Below are 13,953 nucleotides of genomic sequence, written 5' to 3' on the forward strand. Positions count from 1 at the left end.
ATATGGACAAAATGTCGACTGACGCTGGTGCTCTGTAACAACCCCCATAATTCCAGTTTTAAAATGTGGCATTGTGTAAATTTTTAAATGTGATGTATTACACTTCTGTTACCAGCATACCATGCAAGTACATTTACAAATGATCACCTGCATAACATTTTGAAGACATTGAAATATTTTCTCTCTATTTTTCCAGGACGATCAAGAAAAATGCCTGCAGAGTCGAGATGAGTTCTTTCCGTGGACTGTGGAAGGACGTTAACCTCTGTGTGAGTATTTTTAAAGGGTCATTTATTGATATAATTATATAGTGTGTGTGAGTGTGTGTGCAGTACTTGTTTTTGTGTGTAATCACACACAAATAATAACCCTGTAATGTTGATGGTCATTCAGAAATATCTCCTCAATGACATAGGAAACATGTTCACCACAGTGGGATAGCGAGCCTACAATTTTTCATTTACTTTGACCTGATATACAATTTGTTATTTCTTACTGTTTGTATTTTCCAAAATAGAGAAGAGGTTCTCTCCTCTTAGCATTGGTGCGGTATCACCTCCCTTTCCACCAAATCGCAGATTGTCATAGGGTTCTCAGGCTTTGATTTCTGAAGTTGCTGGTCGCACTATATTTGAGGCGACTGTGTGGCATAATGATCACAAGGCCTGAACACACATAAAGACGCCTAAATACCAGCGGGAAACCCATACTTAAGCACTGGTCATTCCCATTCCCTTTCCACATTATTTTACAACCACTGTGGCCTCCTAGTGAAAGGCCTTGGCTGTCATTATGCGGTCAAGTGTTTGGGTTTGCAAGCACTCAGCTTCTCAATTTGAGCAAAGAAGGTTTTCTCTAAAGGATGAACAAAAACATGTGTTAATGTGGTCTAATCCGAGCTCAAGGTAGGATGTCATCATTTATAAGGTGACACAGGGGTGTCGTAGTGTGAGCATCTCATATGGCCGTTCAGACGTGGTCTGATAGAATGTTTTTTTGGAGTGATTTCTGGGAGAATGGCATGTGCTGCAACATCTCAGATGAAAGGAAATGTTTAGTTTAAATGAAGGGTTATTAAAAGACTGGTTGCACTCAAACATTGCAAAAAGGAAAACGCAAGTTTACTCACAAATATAGAGGTGACACTGTAATTGATCCGCATGATATTTTGATTTAGATATGTTTTGTATTGCATGTATTCTATATAAACTTGGTCTCGCATTGTGATTTACCGTATGTACACAAATCACTACATTTTTTTTCCTCACTTGGCTATTTCTCCAATGTCATGGGGGGAAAATCTCCTTGCGGTTAATTAAAAATCCGTAAGGATTTAATGTACTTTGACCACTGATACACACAGTGCAGGAGGATAAACAGAACAGAGTCCTAGGGATTTTCTTGAAGTTCCCTAATTTAATCCTCCTGCCCCTAATCTGGTGTGAACCCCTAAACCCTTCGGCACACAAAAGCTGACCAGCATAATCCCTGCTACAGAGAGAAGGGCACTTATTCCCCTACTTTCTGACGACTGCATTCCACACCAGGAACATTTTACATATTAATCCCCCCATTTTTTCGTTTCCCTGTCAGTCATTGGCTATTAGTTATCCGTCTTCCCTGTGCCCCTAATGTACAGTATGTCATTGAGTGATGTGGCAAAGACAAACTCCAAAGTCAAATTAACCCTTTTTCAGGCATTCATTTAACTCATTGACTACCTTTGAGGGCAGGCGCCCAATCCAGTTAGACTACCATATCCCTTCATTCGCCCCACCCAGTGGATTGGGCATCAATGCCACTGAAAGCATTCAACTTGTAGTCCGTCTATCATTGTAAGTGGTGAAAATTAGTTAATTTTAATATTTTTATTTGTTTATTTTTAGAATTTTATATTTAGTTTCTTACTTTTTTAAAAATAAAAAGATAAAGAATATCAATTTGTATCGTATTTATTATAATGACAATCTTAAATTGACTGCAGCTATTGTATTAAAAATGTTCATCAATGTTTTTAATTAAAAAGAAAAAGGGGACATTTTAGTAATGTTATTTGATATGAATGCTATTTTATTAATCAACTTTAGATCCAATGGGGGAATGAACAGAATATATTTCTGTATTCATTTTATTGTTGTTTCTATCATATTAGAGTTTTATATTTAATACTTTAATCGCATGTTGGATATTAATCCAGAAAAATACATAAAATATATAGAGAAATAATACAAAGTATTCAAATGAATTAGAATTTAGACCTGGGACAGTTAAGTCACACTTGTATCATATCAACTGTGTATATTGTGACCAATATGAACCAGAGATGTGAACACGAGGTCTTTGGGGGGATGTTTTTTAAATTACAAAAAAGTCTGTAACGCTATTGAATGGTTAAAATGAGACCGCATCTTAACGTGTTATATGAAATATTTTTTTGCCAGTCAAGCATTTGAAATATCCAGCCACCCTTCGAAGAAAACAAACCACATGGTTTAAAGAGGATACATGATTAGGGGCAAAGGAAAGAAAGGTCCCACTGTTAGGGGTAAAATAGGTTGAAGAAGTAGTGGTGGAGGGGGGTGTAGATGCAAGGGTGGGAGAGACTCAGTAGGGGGCTAATTCTCCCCGTGCTTTGCCGCAGCTGTGCCCCTGAAACTGAATGACAGATCCCTGAGCGTGGGGCGGGGGGACGTTCGGCATATGTCAGATCAGTGAGGGTCCTGACAACTTCCTGTTACAATTTTCATAGGTTGTTTAGCAGCGAGTCTAATAGTTTCTCTCCAGGGATTGGTACTGTCACAAATATGTTTGGAACAAACGCTATTTTCCAACCACAATTATTGTGTCAACAATATTTAGTGTTTTGTACAAATGAACACGACTACTGACCATTTGGGATGGGTTCAGAGAGTGCTTTGAATAATGTGTGTTATGGTTTAATCACAATTTCGTATTTATTTTTGACCTGTTGCAGGGAAGTGGAGAACATTTTTCAGTGTTTGCCCACGAGCACCTATACAGGTCAATAAATAAAGCTAAGTTTAAATTGACCATGTTAAAAACAGTACATGTAGCCAGAGTAGAGTGTATCTTAGAAGGCTGTTTAAAAGAGGAAGACATGAAATTGTACTGTGTTGGAGCAGCCACCCCTCCTGTGGCAGGACCTTAAGCACAGTGACCTTCTATCAAAGCTTGGCATGTAGCAGAGCTACCATGGAGAAGCGTATAAATTATTGAGGAGCATATGGTAACAAGCTGTGAACGCCAGTGACCACCTATCGTCCGATTAACAAGTGTTAACCTCATTTTTTGCCCCTTCTCTGTTAAGACAAGTGTTTGCTCATAAGATAACTTTACAATTGCACATGTTTGTAAAACAAGGTCAAGAATGCCAGTTGAAAAAGCAAATGGACCCATGTGTCACAGTGTTGAGAAATAATGTTTGCTTCAAGCGGGGTTTGAGTGAAGAACAGTATTCACTGTAATTTTAGAAAAATGGCAATGATTGGGTTGTTTATTTTATCAAAACAAACATGTCCTATATACTAGACAAACCTTATCAATTGCTTCAAGGCTGAGAAGGAAATATTTAACTTGTGTTAAGAATGTTCAGCATTCACTAATACAGCTCATGGTCAAAAAAGAACTAGCAACAAAATCCACACCAAGAAGTGCCCTTCTGAAATCTTTTTTTCTTCTTCCTGACAGAATTATGTCTTGGATTGTGGAGACACAACTACAATAACAATACTATCCTTTCAACACAAAAAAAGAACATGCAACCATATTTTCATCATTCCCATGAATAAAGTATTGCCATTTATAATTATTGCATGGCAAAGCAGATAATTTAATATAATCTAGAAAGCTGCATTAAATAATGGAACCAACCAAAGTTTTAACAGACTAAAAAGATTTCACGTCATATAATACTGCACTTAATAAGTAAGAAAAAAGTGGTGGTGGGGATTGAATAATACACTTCATATTTTGAAAAATTAAAAAAGGTACATATAAACATTCACCCGTAAATCAGACAACTAAGGCAAAGATGAATTGATTTGATTAGTAATGTTTGTGTCCTGTGGCCTTTAACCTATGACCTCAGGCGGCAGAATGTCAAGTGCCTCTTTACAAGGTTGATGAGCCATTTAACACCCTTCAACTAAGTGTGTGGTTTGCATGAGTGAGTGTTAGTGTGTTAGTGAAAGAATGGTGGCAGTGCCAGACATCACAAATAAGGACATCAATCCATAAAAAAATGCACGCTGAGATGAGTGGAGCTCACTTTTATTAAATTATGTTTTTTTTTAATTTTCCATTGATTGCATTCAAATAGGACACGACAGTGGACGAGTGGTTAACACGTCTGCCTCACAGTTCCGAGATTAAGGCTTCAATTCCGGGCTCCGCCATTCTGCGTGGCGTTTGCATGTTCCTCCCCTGTGCCTGCGTGTTTTCTGTGGGTAGTCTGGAAACCCCACATCCCCAAAACATGCTTGGTAGGCTGGTTGAAGACTCAAAATTTCCCAAAGGTAGGAGTGTGAGCATGAATGGTTGGCCGTCTCCTTGTGCCCTGTGATTGGCTGGCTGCCAATTCATGGGCCGCCTGGTGCCTATAGTTGGCAGGGATAGACTCCAGCATGCCCCGTGACCTTTGTGAGGATAAGATAAAGAATGAATTAATACATTCAAATATGATATGTATCGTTGTTGTTGTTGTTTTTTAATAATATCAAAGTTACATTTCAACACAGACGTCCTTAAGTCGTGGCGTTTTTGTGAAATTTAGTGTAATGCAGTTAATGGTCTGATAAAGCATTAACTCATTAATTTAAACCGCAAGGATTTGCGGGTCATTTGCCCTTCCCAGTAAAAACAGAATTGACGTCTAGCGCCCGCAATGGCAGCCAACGAGTTAAAAGAGATGCTGCTAATAATTCGAGAGCCGAAGCAAGAGTGCCACATGATCGGTCCATTTTGACTTTTGATGTCTATTTTTCTCTAAAAACAAAAAATAATCCCAAATGTCACAAATCCCTGCAGCTGGTACAAAAAAAGATAAAATCAAAACAACAGAAAAAGCCAGTGAATTTTTCTCACTGGGGGGAAAGAGGACAGAGTCCCCTTTCAAGTACATTTGCAATAAAATTCTTCAAAGTCGAATCGAGCAAGAAACCTTTGTTTTTCCTCCCAAGCCACACGACTTGAACCTGACCCTGTTTCTTCAAGCTTGGTAGAGGATAACATGTTCCTACAGTTTGATAACGCAAGAGTACATTTTCTTATGACTTATTCATCTTTTCCCGCTCTCTTGCTGCTTAATTTATAATTCATTTGATGTAAAATTTCATTAATTTTCTAAAATGTTCCAATTGGGGGCCTTGCTTTTTCTCCCTTTGTCCAACTGTCTATTGTAGCAGTCTATTATTCTTTTATGTACCAGCCTTGTAGAGGTTATCATCTTCTGAGGGCAACCGACGCTTGCTTGAAAAGTTTTAATCAGCTTTAATGAGAAGGGTCAGTGGTGGAACCAATGAGGAAGTTAGAGACACACACACACTGCTAGCCTGTAGAACTAGGCATGATATTTTTTTAATCTTTTTACAGTTTCTCCGTCATTTGGACTGTCTCTTTCCATTTGCGTGGCAGTCGCATTGTGCTTTGGCATCTCAACCAAAGTTATAGATCTAAAAAACTGTTCGTCAGACCATTCAGTGAGCAACTAAATGGTAAAATTCTTACCAGGAGTCATTGAAGTAATTCCAATGTGGCAAAAAGTAGTAAAATATTATGAAAACTCCTCAACCTCATCTCCCTTAAATTCCCCCCACAATGATAACACCAGTTTAGACCTTCTGCTCCGACAATCCCTGGCTTTTTATCATCGTATAAAATCCTCAGATATCCCAGTTTTACCTTCTTGCCTTTAAGTTACCTTGGCTTTCTCTGCTCATACTTTAAATAATGGTAGTGGCCTTTCTTTTTGCTTTAGCCTTGGGCACTAATCTTCTTCCAGAAGATTGTCTAATCCATTCCATTATTAGCATTTTACAGCCAAGGCTGAATTGCTCCCCATGACATAGACTGTGTCTCCTTTTAGGCCAAATGGCAAATATATGACTTAACCCATTTAGCTTTAAGGCCATTGTATGAGATTTTCGGTTTCTGACAAGAGTTCATATAGCTGCAATGACCTAAAAGACTTAGATTGTCAGAACATCCGACCTATGCATCTCACAGATTTTTGTTCTTTATTTTTTACACTTTGGGGTCTCAATGGAATCAGGTGCACAGTCCCATGTTGCATTTAGAAATTGAAAGCAGAAAATTCAACTGATTAGCTGCCCTCGTAAGTGGAAATGTATGATAGAGAAGAGTTCATTTGATGCAACTAAATTACATACGTAAAATGAATAAGTAGAACCCCAATGTTTGAATGATCCTGAGAGGAAAATGTCTTTACTCATCAGTCCCAATGAACAAAAACAAAGAAGGATTCTGAGAGACCTGACGTCTGCCTAAGCTGCCAAATTCAAAGTCCGACCATATATCTGACATCTGTGATCTCTCACCCTTTTTCTCATCTCATATTGTCACATATCCTGTAGATTTGAGAATCTTTAAATTGTCGTGAAATTCATTTTATACCTCTGTGACCTTTATTACTCCTACATTTATTAACCTCTTCTGTTTCATATTGCAAATATATCCCCTTTTTCATCCTTAAATTATTTTGAATACAAACACGGAGACAAATAGAACCAAATACATAACCTGTGCCTTCCATTAAGTTTCATCTACTGGCGGAAATAATCATTACCCTCAAGTAACATTTATAAATGTGATTTCATGGACAATACATTAAGGAAAATGTGCTAACAGTCTTAAGGAGGTGGACCAACGAAATTATTGATCTTGAAAATTTGTGAGGTCTTTTTGGGTAATGGGCAGCTCAAAATGGCTCAAATTGACTGGGAAACAAGCCAAATGATGCTTGTGCCTGCTAGGCTAGATGGACACTCTTTACATTTTAAAGACCAGCTCCCCAATGTTAGGCTTCAGAGTAAGAATATGCCATCATGGTGAACTTTTCTTTGGTTAAAGAGAACAATATTCTTCAGTTTGCAGGTTTCCGTGGGGAACATTTTCTCGCCGTGTTGTCTGAGTTGCCAACCGAATCAGTGGTCAGCTTTTCATATGAGATGTTAGATTGAAATTGGAAATTCCTGCCTCCTCACTTCACCTCTTTCACACCATGAGGCCACAAATCTCCATTGATCTTCCTTTTGCAAGCATTAGCATGTTTTCGTCCCTTGTATGCCACGGGAAAAGGTTAGCGTGTGTATGTGTGAGAGTGTGTGCATAATGTGCATGTGCCCATATCTCTATCATCCCTATTATCTCCTTCCCTACATATCCAAATGTCACTACATCTTTCTTGCAAATGTCTTCCTGAGTGCGTAGTCTTTCAATGTCTTCTACATGTATGCGAGTGTGCATGCATATTTGTGTCTGTACTTCACCTTGTACTGAATTCATCACAGGCTGTGTGAGCATTGCATGGTGCGCACGTGTTTGTGTAGGTGCGATCAGATAGTGATGCAAACTAGACTCACTGGGCTCCCGGTAGTGCTGAAGCCTGAGCTCGGAGGGCCGGCGCTTAGCCCCGGTGTCGATAAGCGGCCGCTCTTCAAAGAGCACTGAGGAAAAACGGCTCGGCCCTGTCAAAGCTGGACAAATTCCCTGCTAACACCCTGAGCCTCGCTGCTTGAACAGTTCAAAGAGCAATAGAAGGGAAAGCGAGGAATTGAAGGGAAAGGGGTAAGCGGCTTTATAGATACAATATATAATTAGACGCATATGGAGATATAAAACATCATCAGGTCTTAAGGAGAGGCCTAGGTGGACGTGACACACAGGGGTCACGATATACACAGTAGTAATTAGGATTTTGTTAAATCCTCCGAATTTGAATTCTCCAGAAGCATATCCGTCTAAACGTCCGTCTTCTATATCCTTACCCTGTTCAGGGTCAGAAGAAAGCAGGATCACATCCTAGTTGCCTTTTGGGCACCAGTCAATCCCAGAGCTGACATAAAAGCGTCTTTTCGATCAAACATTAAGGCTAGATTCAGTTCCGTTCAGTAAAGAGTATTTCAGTTACCTTAGCTGAAACATTTTGATCATAAAGGCAGACACTAAACCAGGGGTCGCCAACTGTTTGGGCGCTGTCCAAATCCAGAGCACAGCACCATTTTGTCAGGATCGCCAAACTTTTCTTTTTAAATTATAATAAAGGCAACCGAGAGATTTAGCGCATCAGCCCCACAGTTCTGAGATCGAGGCTTCAATCCCAAATCTGAACCTTCGTGTTGAGAGTTAGCATGTCCTCCCATTTCCCCAAAACAAGCATGGTAGGCTGATTGAACACTCTAAATTGCCCCTAGTGTGAATGGTTATCTTCCTCCTAGTGCACTGTGACTGCCTAGCCACCAATTCAGGGTGTCCCCCGCCTGGTGCTTGTAGTCGGCTGGGATAGGCTCCAGCACCCCCACCACCCTGGTGAGGATTAGCCGTATGGAAAATGAATGAATAAAGAGAAAAATGTGCCTGCCATGATTGCATAAAAACATTCTGAACTTCTCATTGAGTCAAGGCAGTGAATTATGACAGGAAAAGTTATTCAATACTCACAACGAGAGTCCACATTGCCGCAAGTATGAGCTGTTCCACATTTGCCAGAGTTTCCAACAAGTCCATTTTACTCTCCAAGTAATATGTGTCGTGCCTGCAGCTCGACTGCCTACAGGCGACGATTTGGAACTGAAACTTTCTTAAATGACCAGCAAAGCTTTGCCTGTGGAACAAAAGAAAATGTAATGTGCCAAAGTAAAAAAAAAGAAAAGGAAGATGAAAAAATGTGGCCTCAGCAACTCTACTTTTTTATCAGTTACATTAACATGTACTCCAGAACAACAAATTATTCTCAACTCCTCTAAGGTTTTTTTGGGGGGGACTTTTATCTGCCTCTCAGACATTAATTATATATTTATATGTAGAATATGCAAAAAGGAGCGGCGAAATCTTGGGTAAGGCAAAGTGATTAAAAATTAAACAATGTAGAAAGCCATTCTTTTACCTAAAGGGATGCTACAGCACAGCTTTCTAGTTTTTTTTTCATGTATTATTTTTCATCTGTATCTTTACACCCTGTCTCCCTTGATGCTTTCATTTGTTTTTGTATTTTTTATTTATTTATTTTTTGGCTGGAGATTTTTTTTTAAGTTGTCTGATCCTGAGGCATTCATGCTTTCCAGCCCACAGACAGCAGCAGAATGTGTTCTGCATATGCCTCATTTCTTTGTGGGTGTGTGCATGCCTGTGTGTGTGTGTGTGTGTGTGTTCAGCAACATCTAGGCTATTTGTCATGGTGTAAAATGTTTGCTGGGTCAATCCAGATAAACTAATGTGTCTGTGCGGCAGGGCTCCGCTGCTGACCAGAGAGCTTGCAAAATGCAAAGACTGAATTATTTCTCTGCCCCATGGCTCTCTGTTGAGCATGATGCAAAAAAAAATTGCAAAGCAGTTTTAACATACGGAAGGAGGAAAAGACTTGAAGAGTACAGCTGGCATCAGTGAGGCACAGAGAGAAGAAAAATATGTGATATTGGAGGTCACTGAAATAGAGAGGGGTAAGGAACTGTCAAGCATTGCAGAAGGAAGAAAACAAAGAGATTGAGAGTGTGAAAAAGATAGGATTAATGCAGGTGGGGGACAGTTTGTTTCAGTCTTTGCCCTGAGGGAAAGCATTAGCCATCTTAAAAAAATCGGGAAGGCTTATGTGTCAAAATTGAGACTAACGCTCACAAGGTCAAAGGATGTTTGTTCACGTATAGATGGAATGTGTGTGTACGTGTGTGGTCTTGGGACAATCTATTTATCCAGCTCAAGTTATGAGGTCGCATTTGAATGAACATCGTACAGTAAAGCCACCAAAGCAATTAGTAGACACCATTCTCTGCACTGATTGACCAGTATTCAAACATAGGCAAGGCACAAAGCTTCCCAAGACTCAAATGAATGTCAATTCCACCCTTTTTTACACACATTTCAATTCACAAACTGACTGGTAAAATAAAAGACCTGTCAAATATCTTTAAGCAAAGTCTTGATGAAATCTGCATATTGATGTATGAAGGACTGCATTGTTCTATTAATATTTGACTACTAATCATTCTCTGCATTTCAACAATCCTTGACAATTTAAAAATAATACCTGTTAACTAATATGTAATTCTCCAAAGGTATCTTTTAAGTGCATGTAAAGAGCAAGGACAAAAGAGCATCTCTCTAATCAACTTTATTTCACAATTTGTGGCTGGAAGCACAGTTGGAAGAGCGTAACAATAACATTTTTTCTGTTCTTTGATTTTTGGCTAAAAAAAGGACATGAGCAAATCAAGAACTGTTAATTTACCCACCGGTATCAGTATGATTATAATTGGAATGAAGGCACGCACGTATGTGTGTGTGTGCCTAAACCCCAACCCACCAACTAAACACAGATGCTAGCCATCATTCTCATCTTTTGTTTCATCAAAACTCTGATTTTGCTGTTTTGCCTCGAGCTGACAGCCATGTGAGGGGATTTTTTTTCCCCTTCAATTTTTTTGGCAAAGGATCAGACAAGCTGCACTGTCGTATATTAAAATGTCAGCTTAGAATGGAAATAAACAAGTATAGGGAGAAGCAGGTTTGGCAGTCCTGTTGCTATCAACCTAACCCCCGGACTGTTTGGTATGGCCCAGGGGCACAGTGAAGATTGACAGGAGGGCAGGCTAAATCTTACAGCTGCGGGGGGTTTCTCTGTTTGAACTGCAGGAGAATTGGGACTTTTTGAGAATCTAATGATAAACAGAAAGTGATAATTGTATTTTGTATGGGCTTATGCACAAATGTATACTTAGTTGTTTAAGGGCACTTTCCCAAAATCTCCAAGGGGTTTGCAACAGGGTCATAAAATGAGTAAAGGAATTGCATAAATATGGCAACATGATAGATCCCTTTATGTTCTTTTTTACAGACTCTTAACATTTTCCATAATTATTATTTGTGTTCACTGTTCCAATTTGTACTTTTTTAGCTGGAAGTCAGCTGTCTAACAGTATTCAACTGTTGAATTGTGTTGTACTTTGTACACAGGAGATACACGGTTGATTGGTCGCCGGTCTTTTGGTCGCCGATGTTTTGGTCGCCGGTCTTTTGGTCGCCCGGAAGGTAAGTGATAATTACCATTTAAATCGTTGCTCTAATACCATAAATACAAACTGCGAATTACTATTTAGTCATACTTAATGCCCTAGTAATTATTAGGCTAAAGAAAAGCTCCAAATTTCCCGGACTGTTATTGTTTTTTGTTGGAGAACTTGTTAAGACCCTGACTGACATGGCTTCTTAAAGGGACAACGCATGTACATACAAATTCTTATACACTCACACGCCTGCTCAGTGAAACTGCTCATGGCCATTGTTGGCTTTTATTGATGCTTAGACCGTGTTGTTTTACCTTGTTTTGTCGCCGGTCTTTTGGTCGTCGGTCTTTTGGTCGCCGGTCTTTTGGTTGCCCGTTGTCGCTTTCGGGGCGACCAAAAGACCGGCGACCAAAAGACCGGTGACCAATCGACCTCACACGTACACAGGGCTGTCGCAATAGTTTTTTTTTTCTTTTTTGGGGGGTGGCTGTGAGTACAAAGGGTTGTCTTTCATTCCGTGTTCCCTACGATTGACGGGCGACCAGTTTAGGGAGGAGACCGCCTTTTGCCCGTATTCACCAGGCATAGGCTCCAGCAACCTGTGACCCAGACAAGAAAAAGCAGTGTTGAAGATGAATGAATGAAATATCTAGGCCATTTTGTGACCAATCTAAACCAATCTTGTTTCAGGTTTAATCATGCAGGTATCACATCATGTTTGGGTGGTGATGTGGGCTATTTGACTTTATTCACATAGTAAAACATTCATTTGTGTGTGTACATACACTGTACGTTCATGTTGAACCTCTTTGTCTATTTTGGGTGGCTGGCATTCAGGAAATACTCCCAGAATGTCACAAGAACCAAATAACACTCCTAAACGACACCGCCTGCCAACAACAGAGACATAAGAAAAAACTTTTCCTCTCATGAATATTCAACCATATCACAAAGGACTCCATGCTTGTTTGAAGAATTCCTGGTTTTGTTTTTCGCAATTAATACCACAAACAACTTGTCTGTCCGTTTCTTCTCTCTCTCTTTCACAGTCTATGAATAGGGTTGGCAGGTTGGATTCAGTTCTTGCTTCTCTCGGACTAAAGAGTTATTTGCAATTGATATACAGCATGCATTCTACAATAATGTTCTTCTCAGGTGGATAGTGTTTCAATGACATGGAGCACGACTACAGAGATCTGAAACCTTGCAAAATCTAGGCTGAACATGGTTTGGAGTCAGGTTATACTGTATAGCAAATGGAGATGGATATCACATCTCCTGTAAAATGTTCTAATAGCATTATTAGCAATACAACAAAAATAAAAGAGCTATTTACGCATGACCTGACTTTGACAATGAGAGACCTACTCAATTCATTCAAATTTGGAAGACTGGCTGTGAGGCCCTCAACAATGTCTATGAATGGTTTATTTTCAGTCAAAATAGAAGACAATTAGCTCGCTAATCAATTAGTCAATTAATATTGGCAGCCCTAGTTTACCTGCCCTTGAGTTTTCAGCCCCTCCCAGTCCAAATGGATTGGGTGTCTACTGCTGTCAAAGGCAGCCAAAGACTTAATAAATCTGAATAATGGACATTAACCTGTAATTTATAATAAACATAATAAAGATGATGTTTCAACAAACATGTATCCAAGAGGACTTATCAAATCCAATGTTTTTGTCTCAATTTACATTGAGCAATACAAATTCAAATTCAAGCTCTGTCAGCGGATTTTCCTTATAATCTTGACCAAAAAAAGACCCATGAAGCTTGACAGTGCGTGGTTTAGACACCTTGGCCCTCAGTCCTCATAATGTGTTGTGAAGAAGCAAAAAAAGAAGACCTGGCTTGTCACATTTCATGAAAAGCTGTCTGGTGAAAGACCAAGGCATCTGTCCACCCTGCGTAGGCTACTTCTCAAATATTAATAATGATAATGAGCAAAGAGCTGACCAGGGCCTGGAGCTCATAAGTTGCATCGTCCTATTAGGATAGCCCTGAATACTCCCATTCATGTGTGCGCGCACTCAGACACATCCACGCACACACACACACTTAAGTGAATATTAGCATGAATACGCCCACATGGCAGAATGTCGGGCGATATCCACATGTATGCACAGGCAAATATGCGCAACTTATTAAAGACATATTATTCCAAAGGAGATCGTTTGAGAACAAGTAACACACACACATGAATGGGACAGACATGCAAATGGTTGGGATGAGAAGATGATTCCCCTCTGGCCAGAGAGCCCATACTCAGAACTCATCACCCTTTCTGACCCTTGTCACACGCAATCAACTTCCCACTCCAACACACACTGCTAACCACGCGGAGCCCCTTTCACCCATTGCTTGTATCCCTCCCACGCATCTACACTTACAGTAAGGAAGGGTGGGTGCCCTGGCTCAACCCTAGACCCGATTGGCCATTAGTATGGCGATCTGTCTCTGTTTGTTTTCCTTCTAATGGGCCATTTAAATGCAGAATATTCGCAGCAAACACAGCCGTCCTCCGAGACGGCACACACAACGGCCTGAATATGGTCCATTATCCTGGAAAAAGTTATTCCTATTATCATTTTGCAGACCACAACCAGACTGGCAATTGGGTTTATGTTCTTTATACATGGCAGGTTTGACCAGCATATCACTGTATGTACACTGCACGTACAACATTATCACCCACCTT

General features: G+C 39.8%; 1 long non-coding RNA gene across 3 annotated transcripts in view; it reads left to right on the plus strand.

The window, feature by feature from the left end:
- Window positions 1-12,403, plus strand: part of LOC144084884 (uncharacterized) — a 233,609-nt gene extending 221,206 nt beyond the window's left edge. For all 3 annotated transcript variants that reach the window (XR_013303945.1, XR_013303946.1, XR_013303944.1), the window contains 3 exons: window positions 197-269; window positions 11,206-11,280; window positions 12,093-12,403. This is a non-coding gene — a long non-coding RNA (uncharacterized LOC144084884). The remainder of the gene's footprint in view (window positions 1-196; window positions 270-11,205; window positions 11,281-12,092) is intronic.
- Window positions 12,404-13,953: the final 1,550 nt, after the last annotated feature.

This window comes from Stigmatopora argus, chromosome 11 (assembly GCF_051989625.1).
Source record: "Stigmatopora argus isolate UIUO_Sarg chromosome 11, RoL_Sarg_1.0, whole genome shotgun sequence".
In the NCBI taxonomy this organism is placed as follows: domain Eukaryota; kingdom Metazoa; phylum Chordata; class Actinopteri; order Syngnathiformes; family Syngnathidae; genus Stigmatopora; species Stigmatopora argus.